Genomic DNA, 11,716 nt, shown 5'->3' with positions numbered 1-11,716 from the left:
ATGTCCCCATTTAGAAAGAGAGTGGGGACCAGCAGGCCACAGCAGGCCACAGCCCTTCTGAACCCCACAAGGAAATGTTCTGAGAACCCGCCTTTACTGTCCGTGAGGGGTGTCCTTAGATTCGGGCCTGATTCTGCTCCCAGGGAGCAGCTCCCATGGTCCTGGCCCCACAGGGGGGCAGACTGCTTTCCCACTGCCCTCCTGAGCCACCTCTGTAGGTCTGGGGACCGTGCTCTCCTAGGGGACCAGCCGGATTTCCCAGCCCTCCTCCTGCCCGTGCAAGGTCAAAGCTCATCGTGTCTCCAACGCCCGTGCCGGCGGTCCCCGTGACTCTGGAGGTCTCTCAAAACGCAGTGACTTCCTCCTGTCCTTCCGGTTAGCTCCATGTTCCGACAGCCACAGCCCGGTTTCCTCGGGCAGCACAAGTCCCACGGTTTCTCTATTAGCCTTCCCACTCCCACGTCCTCCTCTGTCTTCTCCCAGGGTCAGTCACCATCTCCGACATGAGGCTGCAGTGGGGGAGCCACACCTACAGACTCTTTCCGTGGGCTGCTGTGTCCAGCTGGCGGGGTCTGCTGGGTGTCACGCCCTTGGTGAAGCTATTATCCCGAGCTACCCAATCTATTCCTTTGTCTCTGACTGTGACGCCTGTTCCCTCGATCTGGCTCGTCACCACGCAGCACACTTTTAGCCAGCCTTTGGGGCTTCAGGCCCTCCTCACTTGGGCTTGGGAAGAAGTGGGCCTTTCCAGCCTCCACGTCCCCCAAGTTCAGGAATTCCTTGCGCTCCCTTCATTTGTGTTTGCAAATCGGCCATTACTTTCCTGACCTCCCCTCTTGCTTGCAACGTCCTGGCCAGGTTCCAACAGCGACCAGCACACGCTTTTCAGCCTCCCTTCTAACCTCTTCCGGTGGGCAGCAGCCTCCCTGGGTTCATGTCACCGCATGATACGGGCGCCATCTGTCTTCCCAGCCTTTGGTGTCCGTTTCCTTCGTGCCCGTGTCCGATCATGGGCGCAGGCCACACCTTTTGGAATTTTGCTACAGCAGCACCTCACTCCTGGGAACGTCTGTATTAACACCGCTTGGTTTTGACGAGGTGACAGCTCGCCCCCAGATTGCAGTGACTGAAGTGACAAAGGTTTACTTGTCACGCGTGGCGTCCACACTGCATCATATGGCAGCTCTGGCACGCCAAGTTGCCCTCTGGTCGGTCGTCCCTGGGCACGAACCACAGACTGACGGAAGCATGGCGGCTCAAGCACCCCTGCTTCTATCCCATTGGCTAAAGCGGGTCACGTGACCAACAACGAGTCCTAGACCGGCCTCTAACTTCTGCTCCCATTCCATTGGTCAAAGCTGGTCACGTCACATGTCTGCTCCCATTCCATTGGCTAAAGCAAGTCACCTGACCACACCTACATTCAGGGAGGGTGAGGCGCCCTCAACTCAGAAGGAGAGCGCGCCTGCGTGTTGGGAGCCGCTGTGCGGACGGGCGTAGGTGTTAAATGCTCGCGCTGGTTTCCCCGTCGCCTTCCCCCTGGCCCTCGAAAGACCCATCCTCTCCCGCCGTATCTCCTGTTACTCCAGACCCAGCCGCTCCCAGAAGCCTCTCCGGCCCCGTCGAGTTGCCCAGCCTGCAGCTTATCAGCTGTGGTGTGCGTGCCGTGTACCCCCCTCCCCCCCCCAAACTGAAACGTGGTGCTGCTGGAACAGCCGGCAACGGGGCTGGGTGCGTTTTGTGCCCACCAGTAATGGTGGACGTGGCAGGAGGGCGCGTGCAGAAAGGGAGGAGCTGGAGCGCCGTGTCCCCGAGGGAAAGGGTGCTATTTTGCAGGTTGTGTTCATGGATTGTCCCCTCGCGCTTCTGCCTGCCGTCCGGGAAGGGCTCTGCGATTGATCGCTGCCGCGGCTCCGCCTCTCCCGGAGAGCCCTACCTAACCTGGGCGGCCCCAGCTCACAGTACCTCTTGAAATGTGATTTTGAGACTTTTTCAGCTTGGGATCTCCCCGACCCACGTGGCGATGCACACTGTTGCCCGTGCCCCCGTGCACACTGCCCTGGAGGTCGCGCTGTAGCGGGACCCGGGGCTCGCCCGTCCCAGCGGACACAGCCTCCCCGAGTCAGCATGCTGCTGCGGGCACCGGCCGCCGGGCACAGACTCAGCCACGCTCTGGCTATTAATCAAAGCAGGCAGCTGTTTATTGTTCTGTGTGCTCCAAAGTTGGAGAGATTCTTCCTTAATTATAGTTTAGAGGATTCATCCAAATGAATTAGTAACTGCAGCCTCCCCCCACCCTCCTGCCGCCCCCTCCCTATGTCCTCCCTCTCCGCTGCATTATCCTACTTGTGCGCCGTGTCCCAAATCCACTGGACCCTTCCCTGCAGCCTGGGTTTTCTCAGGTCAGCCTCTGAGACTCGGAGCATACGTGGGCACCTAACCCTCAACCCCCAGCATATCTGAGGTGTCTCTGGGCCTTTCAGATCTTGGCATCTCTGTGCCCCAGGTGTAGCAATTGCTTTGTTTCTGCTCTTGGAAGGTAATTTCCTTCTTCAAAAAGAAGGAGGAGGTTTCCTTTGCTGCTGTCTTCCCAGGAAGAACCAGGGTGGGGCTGCTGCACGCCAGGTGCTCCCCTGTCCCTGGTCTCAGCCCCTCGTGGTTCCCGGAACAGCCTGCTCAGGGGAACTTTTCATCGCTTGGACACGGGAACAAAATGACAAGTGGAATCCCTCGTCCGACCTCGGTGTATGAGGCCGCCCTGGCAGGCTCCCTCTTGGCTCCAGCCTGGTGCAGGCGGCCCCAGGCCCTGACATTAATCTGTTCTCTCCAAAAGGTCAGAGTCTTCTCTTCTCTGAGCATTTTAAAAGGCTATGAACAAATCAGATGATATTTAAGTAGTTATACCCAGCACCCTCTCAGCTCCCAGTGTATGTGGTGTAGCAGCCCAAGTACAATTTATTGATTCATTCGGCAAATCGTCATTGTGCCCGGACACACGTCATAGGCGCCTGGCAGCGGGCTGACTTCGGGGGTGTGAAGAGGCCTGAGCCTGGATCCTTGTCTTCACTGGGCACGTGGTCTGGTGGCTGGAGAAGGTGGGCACGTTCTGTGAAGCCATCTGTCTAGAGCCTGGTCCCAGGCAAAGGAGGGAGCCGTGGGGACGGGTGGGGAAAGGCATCAGAGATGAGCCAGCGGGCTGGGAAGTCCTAGGAGAGGCTGCATGGGACTTAGGGGTGTGTGTGTGTATGTGTGTGTGTGTGTGTGTGTGTGTGTGTGTGTACGTGCCACTCTCCACTGTGATTCTCAAATGTGTGCACGTCAGTCGCTAGGCATCTGGGTAATAGGCAGGTTCTATCCCAGCAGATCTGGGGGGAGGGGGGGCGAGATTCCGCATTGCTAGCCAACTCCCAGGTGAAGCTGAAGGCTTGAGGACCACAAAGATGGAGACGGGTGGGAAGCTTGAGGACGGCAGAGAGGAGTTGGGGGCACGGAGGGTCGGGGCACGACGTTCCTTATGGGTGTAGCATGGTGTGGGTGGGGGCAGTGATGGAGAGGTGGGTTCTGTTTTCAGGGCTCCATACCAGGTGAGGGTACCAGGTCCTCCTCCTGGCTCCTAGAATATTCTTTTCACACGTCTACCTGAGCCCTTATCACGCTGTCTGTGGCTCCTCAGATAGGGTCTTTCTCCTTCTTTCGTACACGCGAACCTGGGATGGGGCCACAACTCCATCATCCTGACACCCTTGGGCCTGGCCTGAGGACTCAACAAATGCTTGTCTTGTGATAGATTCACCTGCCTTCTCTGCTCTCGTCGGCAGGACTAGGTCTCGTGAACCCATTTTGGATCTTTGCGCTCAAGACGGGGGTTTCCCACTTCATGCTTTTGGAGTGTAATTTTTTGCCATTTAAAGCATTTAAAACTTCTTAGCTCGGGCGCCTGGGTGGCTCAGTCATTTGAGCGTCTGACTCTTGATTTCAGCTCAGGTCATGATCCCAGGGTCATGAGACCGAGCCGCATGTCAGGCTCTGCACTGAGGCCTGCTTAAGATTCTCTCTCAGGCACCTGGGTGGCTTGGTTGGGAGTCTGACTTTAGCTTAGGTCATGATTTCACAGTTTGTGGGTTCGAGCCCCGTGTTGGGCTTTGCGTTGACAGCTCAGAACCTGGAGCCTGCTTTGGATTCTGTGTCTCCTGCTCTCTCTCTGCCCTTCCCCACTTGTGCGTGTGCGCTCTCTCTCTCTCTCTCTCTCTCTCTCTCTCTCAAATAAACATTAAAAAAAAGAATCTCGGGCGCCTGAGTGGCTCAGTTGGTTGAGTGTCTGACTTCAGCTCAGGTCATGATCTCGTGGTTCATGGGTTTGAGCCCCGTGTCAGGCTCTGTGCTGACAGCTCGGAGCCTGGAGCCTGCTTCAGATTCTGTGTCTCCCTCTCTCTCTGTCCCTCCCCTGCTCATGCTCTGTCTCTCTCTTTCTCTCTCAAAAATAAATAAACATTAAACTTAAAAAAAAAGATAATCTCTCTCTCTCTCCCTCTGCCCCTCACTCCAGCTTGTGCTTTTTCTCTCTCCTTCTTCTTAGCTTGCTTGCTTGCACTGAGTCCTGTGTCAGTTGGCAAAGTTGTTTTGTCTGGTTGCCCAGGTTGGACACTGCACCAGCATTCTCTACCAACACGACTTAAGCAGGGCAGGAATTGTCTCAGTGACGAGGTGTGTGAGGGCTTGCTCTGAGGTTTGCATTCTTTTGGCCTCGGGTAGCACCTCGCCACCAGCTGTAACTTCCCGCTTAGTGTCTGTCCTGCAAAGGCCTTCAGCAGATCCTGGCCTGGTGCCTGATCGGAGTGAGAGGCTGGCGTTTGCTCTCTGGCCCCGTGGCAGTGCTCTCCATCTCATATGGTTATAAGAACGAGGCATCTGGGCTCTGATGTGAAAATCATGGCATTTAATGCACTTGTTGCCTTGTGTGTTAGGAGATGTTCCCGGTGGGTGGGGTGGCCCCTCAGGCCCGGCTTCCCTCTGGGGTTCCCGGCCCCAAAGCTCTGTACTCGGCTAAAAGATGAGCAGGGGGGCTCATGAGGTGTGATTGGCGCTGGGTGAGTTGGTGACAAGATGAAAGGAGACAACCTGGCCCAATGCTTGGAAGCCATGATGGCATGGCGTGGACGTCCTGTGGCGATACCGAGCCCTGTGTGGGATCGGTCCCTGGGGGGACACGCTTCTTCAGGGCCTGCAAGCCTCCTGCCGAGACGTGAGTGAACGCTGAGGTCTGGTGCCCTCCCAGACCCCAGGAGCCTAAACAGATGGGTCCAGATTGAAATGACCGAGGACGCACAGGGATAACTGCCACCCAGTTATCTCTTCCAACAGAGCAGCCTCTCGACGCGTTTGCCTCGCCTTCTGAGTCCGTGGCTCTGGACACTTGGCGGTGGCCCCATTGGGTCTGTGCCAGGGGACTCACGACACCCAGAGGGAAGGGACGGGCGGTGGCTGTGGCGCAACCCGTTCGTTTAATCTAAGCGGAGCCCATGAGACAGCGTCCGTGACGCTGCTTTTGCTGGTCACCTGGTTCTTACAGGACCCTCTCTGTAGTTGTCTTTGTGACTCTGTCGGACTGAGCGCCTTCCGTTTGGAGGTGGAGCTCGGGGGGCTGAGAGGTGTGGGCGACGTTGCCATCCCAGCCGGAGTCCCGGGGAGGTGCTCCTCCGCGTTCCGTTCCCGCGTGACTCCTTCCGCCAAGGAGCGGGGTCGTTCTCCCTCGCCCCTGCCCCTTGGCATCTTTGCAAAGGAGCTCCTGGGTTGGGATGGGGCCCCTGGGGAGTGTTGCTGGAGGGCTGGGTAGGATTTGCACCAAGGGCTTAAAACCTTTGGCAGTAAGAATGTGAGACCCACCTGTGCGGGCACGGGGTGCAGGGTGGCGGCTGGTAAGTTTGCTGCAGAAGCAGATGCTTGCTCCTCCCTCTCTCCGTCCTCCCTTTCCCACCAGGAACTGGGAAGCCATCCCAGTGAAGGTCCCGGGCCCCAGAGCCCACGCGGGTTCAAATCCTGGCGGCACAGCTTACCAGCCGCCTTTGGGCTGGCTCCTCACTTAGGCTGGTCCGGTTTCCAGCTCCACAAAACGGGGACGTGAAACGTGGCCACAGTGAGGCGTGAATGGGGACACGGCAGGGAAGGTGCCCGGAGCGGGGTCTGGCGAGTGGCAGACCCTCGGCGCTCCGAGTGCGTCTGTGCCTCGGCGTGGCCGCAGGGAGGGGGAGGCACGCTGCCCAGAGCCCTTCGAATCGATACGACGGTTTTAACTCGGCTCAAGGTGCGCACGTCCATCGTCTCTCGTGACAAGTTACTGGGTGGAAGGTGGTGCAGGCTGCGTGCACAAGTTCGGGCCGGGACGAGAGCCAGAGGGACGGACGATGGGCTCCGTCACACGGGGCGGGTGTGACGAGATCGATGTCGCCTCGTTGCAGGTGAGCGAGAGGGGGAGGAAAGAAGAGGAAGCTCCCTGTTGGGCCTGAGATTCCCCCCCTGGGAAGGCTGGGTGGGCGGCGGGGGGTTTGCAAGGCTGGAGTGGGTCCTGGGAGGACTCACTGGGCCAGCGGGTGAGGAGGGGTGGGCAGCTGGCGGGGTCTCCGGGAAACCCTGGGCTGTCCTCCCCTCCTGTCCCGGGCAAGTGCACTGGCTTCCTGGCCGAGACGGGCGGTGCTCCCAGGCTGCCCGCAAGGTTGGGGACCGTGAACCTGCCTCGTCCGCCAGTCCTCGTGGCATCCTCCGGGCCTCCCGAGCCTGACGCTGGCCCCCAGCACCCCTGCAGAACATGTCCTCAACCAGCCGTTCTGGGCCTCAGGGGCACCAGGACAGCTCGAGCGGAAGCTCTCCCTCCGGGAGGGAAGACTGGACTTCTGCTCACTTAGACGGTCTCCCTTTTTGGTTTAAACCTCTGTGGCAGGACTGTTTGCAAGAATGGCTGCCTTCTGCACTGTCCAGACATGCGCCCTCAATACTGATGCGAGGTTGCTGTAATAACTGAGATGGGAAACTCGTGTCAGCTTCCAAGATATTGACAGAGGACCTGGTCCTCTGCAGGAAGGGGTGGGGGAAATTAGCGTCACTTTTGGGGCACAGGTTTTGGAGGGGGTAGAAATAAAATACTTCGTGTTTCTGCCCCGATAGGTTGAGTCTTCTCTCCCATGGGTGCAAAGGATTCATCTTTTGATTCCTCTTAGAATGCCAGTGCCTTTAGTGGTTATTGGCCATTTAGACCTCAGTGAGAATGAGTTTCAGGCTTCTTTCTTGGGGGTGAGGTTCTATGGAGTGGTGCAGCAGTGACCCCGGAGATGGGCAGAAGCCAGGACGCAGGGTGGGCACGCAAGGGGGTGAGTGGGTGGGGACGTGCAGAGAAGGGAGGCTGGTTGTCAGAGAAAACTTGGGGATGGCAGGCCCGGACGTGGCTGCTGGTGGTGGCCCAGCGGCCTCAGGATGGCTGTTAGGCGGGGAAGGGATTTGTGGAGGGGCCCGGACGTGCTCCTCTGGAGACGGGGGGACAGGGAGCAGACTTGAGGACAGAGGCGGTAACTGATGCTGCTTCTGGAGAACTCAGCCCTTCTCCTCTCCAGGTGGAGCTAAGCCAGCGGCTGCTCTCCCTTCGCCAGCAGCGTAGGGACTGAGCAATAAATTACAGACCATTAGTTTCACTCCAGCTGGAGAAGGACCCTCTTGGAGGAGGGGGCAGTGGCTACTGCCAGGGGTGTGTGTGTGTGTGAGAGAGAGAGACAAGGAGAGAGAGAGAGACAGACAGAGAGACGGTGGTGAAGGGAGGTGGCCAGCCGGCTGGTGAGTACGTAAGCGTGGTCGGCCAGCCAGGCAAGGGCTGAAGGGACAGGGGCCCCGCGGGCAGGACAAGGCGGGCGGCTCTCCCTCCGAGGACAGCGCCCGGTACCAGGAAGACTTCTCTGCTGCTCGAGCTGAGCCCGCGAAGGCTGTAATTAATTGAGACAGGACAAGATGCTTTAAAAATTTTATGATCGATTTGCATAATGGATCTTTGTTTTAAAAAAAGGAAAGAACAAAACGCAAGCTCTCAGGCATCCTGGCGAAGCTCCCCCTGCAGACGCGACCTGCCAGAAGCCGGCATTTCTGACCACAGAGCTTTTCCACGAAAAATCAGGTTTATTGCCTTTTCTCGTCTGATTATATATATAAAACAACAACAACGCGGGCTCACTGGATGAGGTTTGGGGAATGCGGAAAGGGACAGCGACGCTTTAATATCTTGCCACGGGAAGGATCTGGCAGTGATGGATGGTGTGTTTTCTGTTCTTACCTCGGAAGTGGTCCCCTGATAGCCTCTCCTGTAGCAGCGCAAGCTTCCGTGCACTTCATAAATTCCTCTGGCAGCCCAGCCGACGGCCCCGTGTACTTTTATTACTGGAGGCTAATTGCCCCGTCTCCGTCTGCTCCTGGGATGGAGAAGGCTTCTGCGGGCGGGGGGAGGGAGGGTGGCGCTCTCGGGGACGAAGCGTCTCGGTTCCGGCATGGCAATGGGGAAGAGTACGGAAACCAGGCCGAGGCACCCGAGCAGGTGTCTGCCGAGCGCTCCCTGCTCGCTCAGCAAAAGGCGAAGCAGCCACATGCCTCTGTCACTTAACCTTGGGGGCAACTTGCCAAGGAGGTGGTGTCATTGAGCCAGTTTCCAGATGAGGAAGCTGAGGGAGAGGTGGCTTGCCCGAGGTCACACAGCTAGTGGGAGCCAGAGCGGAGGCTCAACCCAGGCCACCTGAGCTGCAGTGCCGCTGAAGCCAGGAAATTGTACGTGCAAAAGGTGGCGCGGAAGCTGCAGCGGGCAGGTTTTTAAGATGGCTGCCAGGGGTACACCCTGATAGGTCTCATCCCTTCAAGTGGGCGGGACTCAGAGTATGATGAGACGTCACTCCGTGGATAGGTTACATGCGACGGCAAGGTGAAGTGACCCGGCAGATGTGACCGAAGTCTCTAATTGGCGGCCTTTAAGTTCGTTGAAAGGGAGATGGTTCTGGGTGGGCCTGACCTAATCAGGTGAGCGCTTCAACTGAAAAGCCTAGAAGTCAGAGAAGAAAAAAGTCAGAGGGATTTGAAGCAGCAGATACTCCTCTGTTGACCTTGAGAAAATAAGCTGCCATATTGTGGAGGGGGGGCGGAAATCACATGGAAAGGAAGGGCAGGTGACCCCTAGGGGTTGAGGGTCTCAGTCCTACAACTGCAAGGAGCTGAATTCGCACGACAACCAGTGCATTGGGAAGAGGGACCCTGAGTCTATGACGCGAGAGCTATTGTGCGAGGTCATAAAGAGCATGTGGTCACCAGTTGACCTTCAGGCTGGTCAGCCAATGGACACTCATCACTCCCTCCCCCGTCCTTGGATGGTACATTCTGCTTGCCTCCCCCATTCCCAGAGGCTGCCCCAAAGATACAGCCTTGAGATAGCTTGTGTTGACAGCCTGTGGCTGGTATGTGTGATTGAACCCAGTTAAGGCCTCTATATAAAGCTTTGAGATTTGGTGGGGGAGTGGGGAGATCCGCTCGTCTCGGGGTGCCCCCTTGCTTATTGGAACTGCCACCCACCAATCTGGGGTGGTATGCTTCTTTCTTCACCCTCTCCGCGCCCTTCAAGTGTGGGGGCCAGATTCAGATGGCATCCGAGGAGCTCCCAGCCCTGGCTGCCACCTTGATTTCAGCCTGGTGAGACCCTGAGCAGGAGACCCAGCTAACCTGGACCTTGGCTCTCGACCTTTGGAAACTGCAAGGTAATCATTTGTGTTGTTGCCAGCCTGCTAAATTGGTGGCAATTTGTTACGCAGCGTAGATCACTGATGCACACGCAAATTAATGCAAACTAGAGACTAGAAGGCACAGGGTCTTTGCACGGCAGGTGCTCAGTGAGCACAGCTCCACCCTCCCCTTCGTCCCAGAAGCTATGTGTCTCGAGCAAGGGCCGGGGGTAGACGTGAGGGCAGTGTGTTCAGGAGCACTTGGCTTCTCCGTCGATGCTGTCAGGTAGCCCAGGCCCTTGTTACTTAAGAAAAGTCAGCTGAGGTTGGATTCCTTCCCCCGGCTCCCAAAGGCTCTTAAGAAGCCACCGCAGTCACACGATCCGCTAACTTCTCCCCCTGTAGGCGGAGAGGCTTAGAAATGAAAATATTTTGTCTCTTTCACACGGTGGGGGGTGTGGGGGTGTTGGAGTCTTCGGCTGTAATACACGGCTCCGTAGGCCGCCCTATTACCAGTCCCTAAAATATGCAATTGGGGGGGAAATGGGTAATGAGATGAGGTTTGGAGACAGAGCTCTGCCTGGCTTAGGATGCAGCCAGAAGACAGAAAGGGAGTCCTACGCATCAAAAGTGGAAGCGAAAACGTAGCAATCACGTCCTTTGAACAAACACCCTAATCGTCTTTCCAAGGCTGCGTGCCGGGTTGCCACGGGGCATGTGTGTTAAGAATGACACCCTCTGCTGCTTCTGTTCCAGCAAGTCACAGCTTCAAAGCCCCTCCATGTGCTCATCAAGACCCAGTCTCACCAGGCAGAAGAAAGGACTCTTAAGGACTCCAGGATGCTCTGCTCTAAGCTGGAGGCAGTCCTGCTGTCACAAATGAGTGAGTCTCCGGGGGCCCGACGAGGGGTCCGCAGGGCTGGGCTCTGTCCCACCTTCCCAGACCTCGGCGTGAGACCACAGGGCACCTGTCGTCTCTTCCTCATTGTCTACCTGATCTCTTCTTGTTCATCTGTGGGGACCATCTCCTCCGGGAAGCCTCCCTGAGTGCAGTCTGAGTCAGCCTCCTTGGCCAGGGTCCTGTTGCCCACGGACTTTGCCTTCAGAGCAACTGTGATTGACAACCTATCCGACTTGATTGTTGGACTCTTAAGTTTCGGGAGGGCGGGACTAGTGCCTGTGTGGCTCATTGTTATACGCCAGCATCCAGTCCAATGGCGGGTAGGTAGGAGGAATATTTGTAAAGTCAGCAAATGAAGAAAATGCGGGGAAAGTGGGTAAGGGGTTGGGCAAGCCTTCTAAGGAGGGGTTGCCTTGAAGGTTTTTGGGAGCCTCCCACCTTTCTTTTCCACCCCTATTTTGAACCAGAGGTGAGTCCGACCTCCCTTGTTTTACCAAGAGGGAAACCAAAGCCCAGAGAGGGAAGAGACTTCTTCAAGTTCACACAGCAATCTGACAACACGGATCTGGATCCAGAACCGTGCAAATGATCGCTCTGTTACATCACCTTGTCTCAGTGAAGCTCAGAGAAGGGGAGGTGGAACGGACCAGTGGGACATCCTGGGCATTCGCATCAAGGCACAGTGACAGATCGGTCTGTCTCTGATGGAGGGTCCATTTTCTTTCTAGAAGTGTATGGCTAATGCTTAATGGGGTTGCGACAAGGTTGAGGTCATTGGTGTTCCTGGGGCACCAAATTTAAGGAGGTATTCACTCTCGGGTATTTCCCAGTCTCTGAGAGTGAGCCCCTCACTAGAGTTTGTGCCCTCAGCACTTCTCTGACCTCACCTTCGTTCTGACCCTGACACACGGTGTCTTAGTAACATGGGGTGATGCTAAAGGATTGCAGACTTAAAGATAAGGCCAGATATCAGCATCTCAGGAAGATCTATCCGTCTATCCTTCCATCCATCTATCCGTCCATCCTCCCTCCCTCCCTTCCTACCTTCCTTCCTTCCTTCCTTCCTTCCTTCCTTCCTTCCTTC

The 11,716-nt window shown here is 56.8% G+C and overlaps 1 long non-coding RNA gene across 1 annotated transcript; it reads left to right on the top strand.

The window, feature by feature from the left end:
* Positions 1-9,163: 9,163 nt before the first annotated feature.
* LOC125918552 (uncharacterized) lies at positions 9,164-10,864 on the top strand. Its single transcript, XR_007456472.1, has 3 exons — positions 9,164-9,470; positions 9,635-9,767; positions 10,488-10,864. It is a non-coding gene; the product is annotated as an uncharacterized LOC125918552 (long non-coding RNA).
* The last annotated feature ends 852 nt before the right edge of the window (positions 10,865-11,716 follow it).

The sequence above is a fragment of the Panthera uncia genome, unplaced genomic scaffold (assembly GCF_023721935.1).
Source record: "Panthera uncia isolate 11264 unplaced genomic scaffold, Puncia_PCG_1.0 HiC_scaffold_981, whole genome shotgun sequence".
NCBI classification, from domain to species: domain Eukaryota; kingdom Metazoa; phylum Chordata; class Mammalia; order Carnivora; family Felidae; genus Panthera; species Panthera uncia.
The sequence above is the reverse complement of the archived record's forward strand: the minus strand, read 5'-3'. Positions and strand labels throughout refer to the sequence as shown.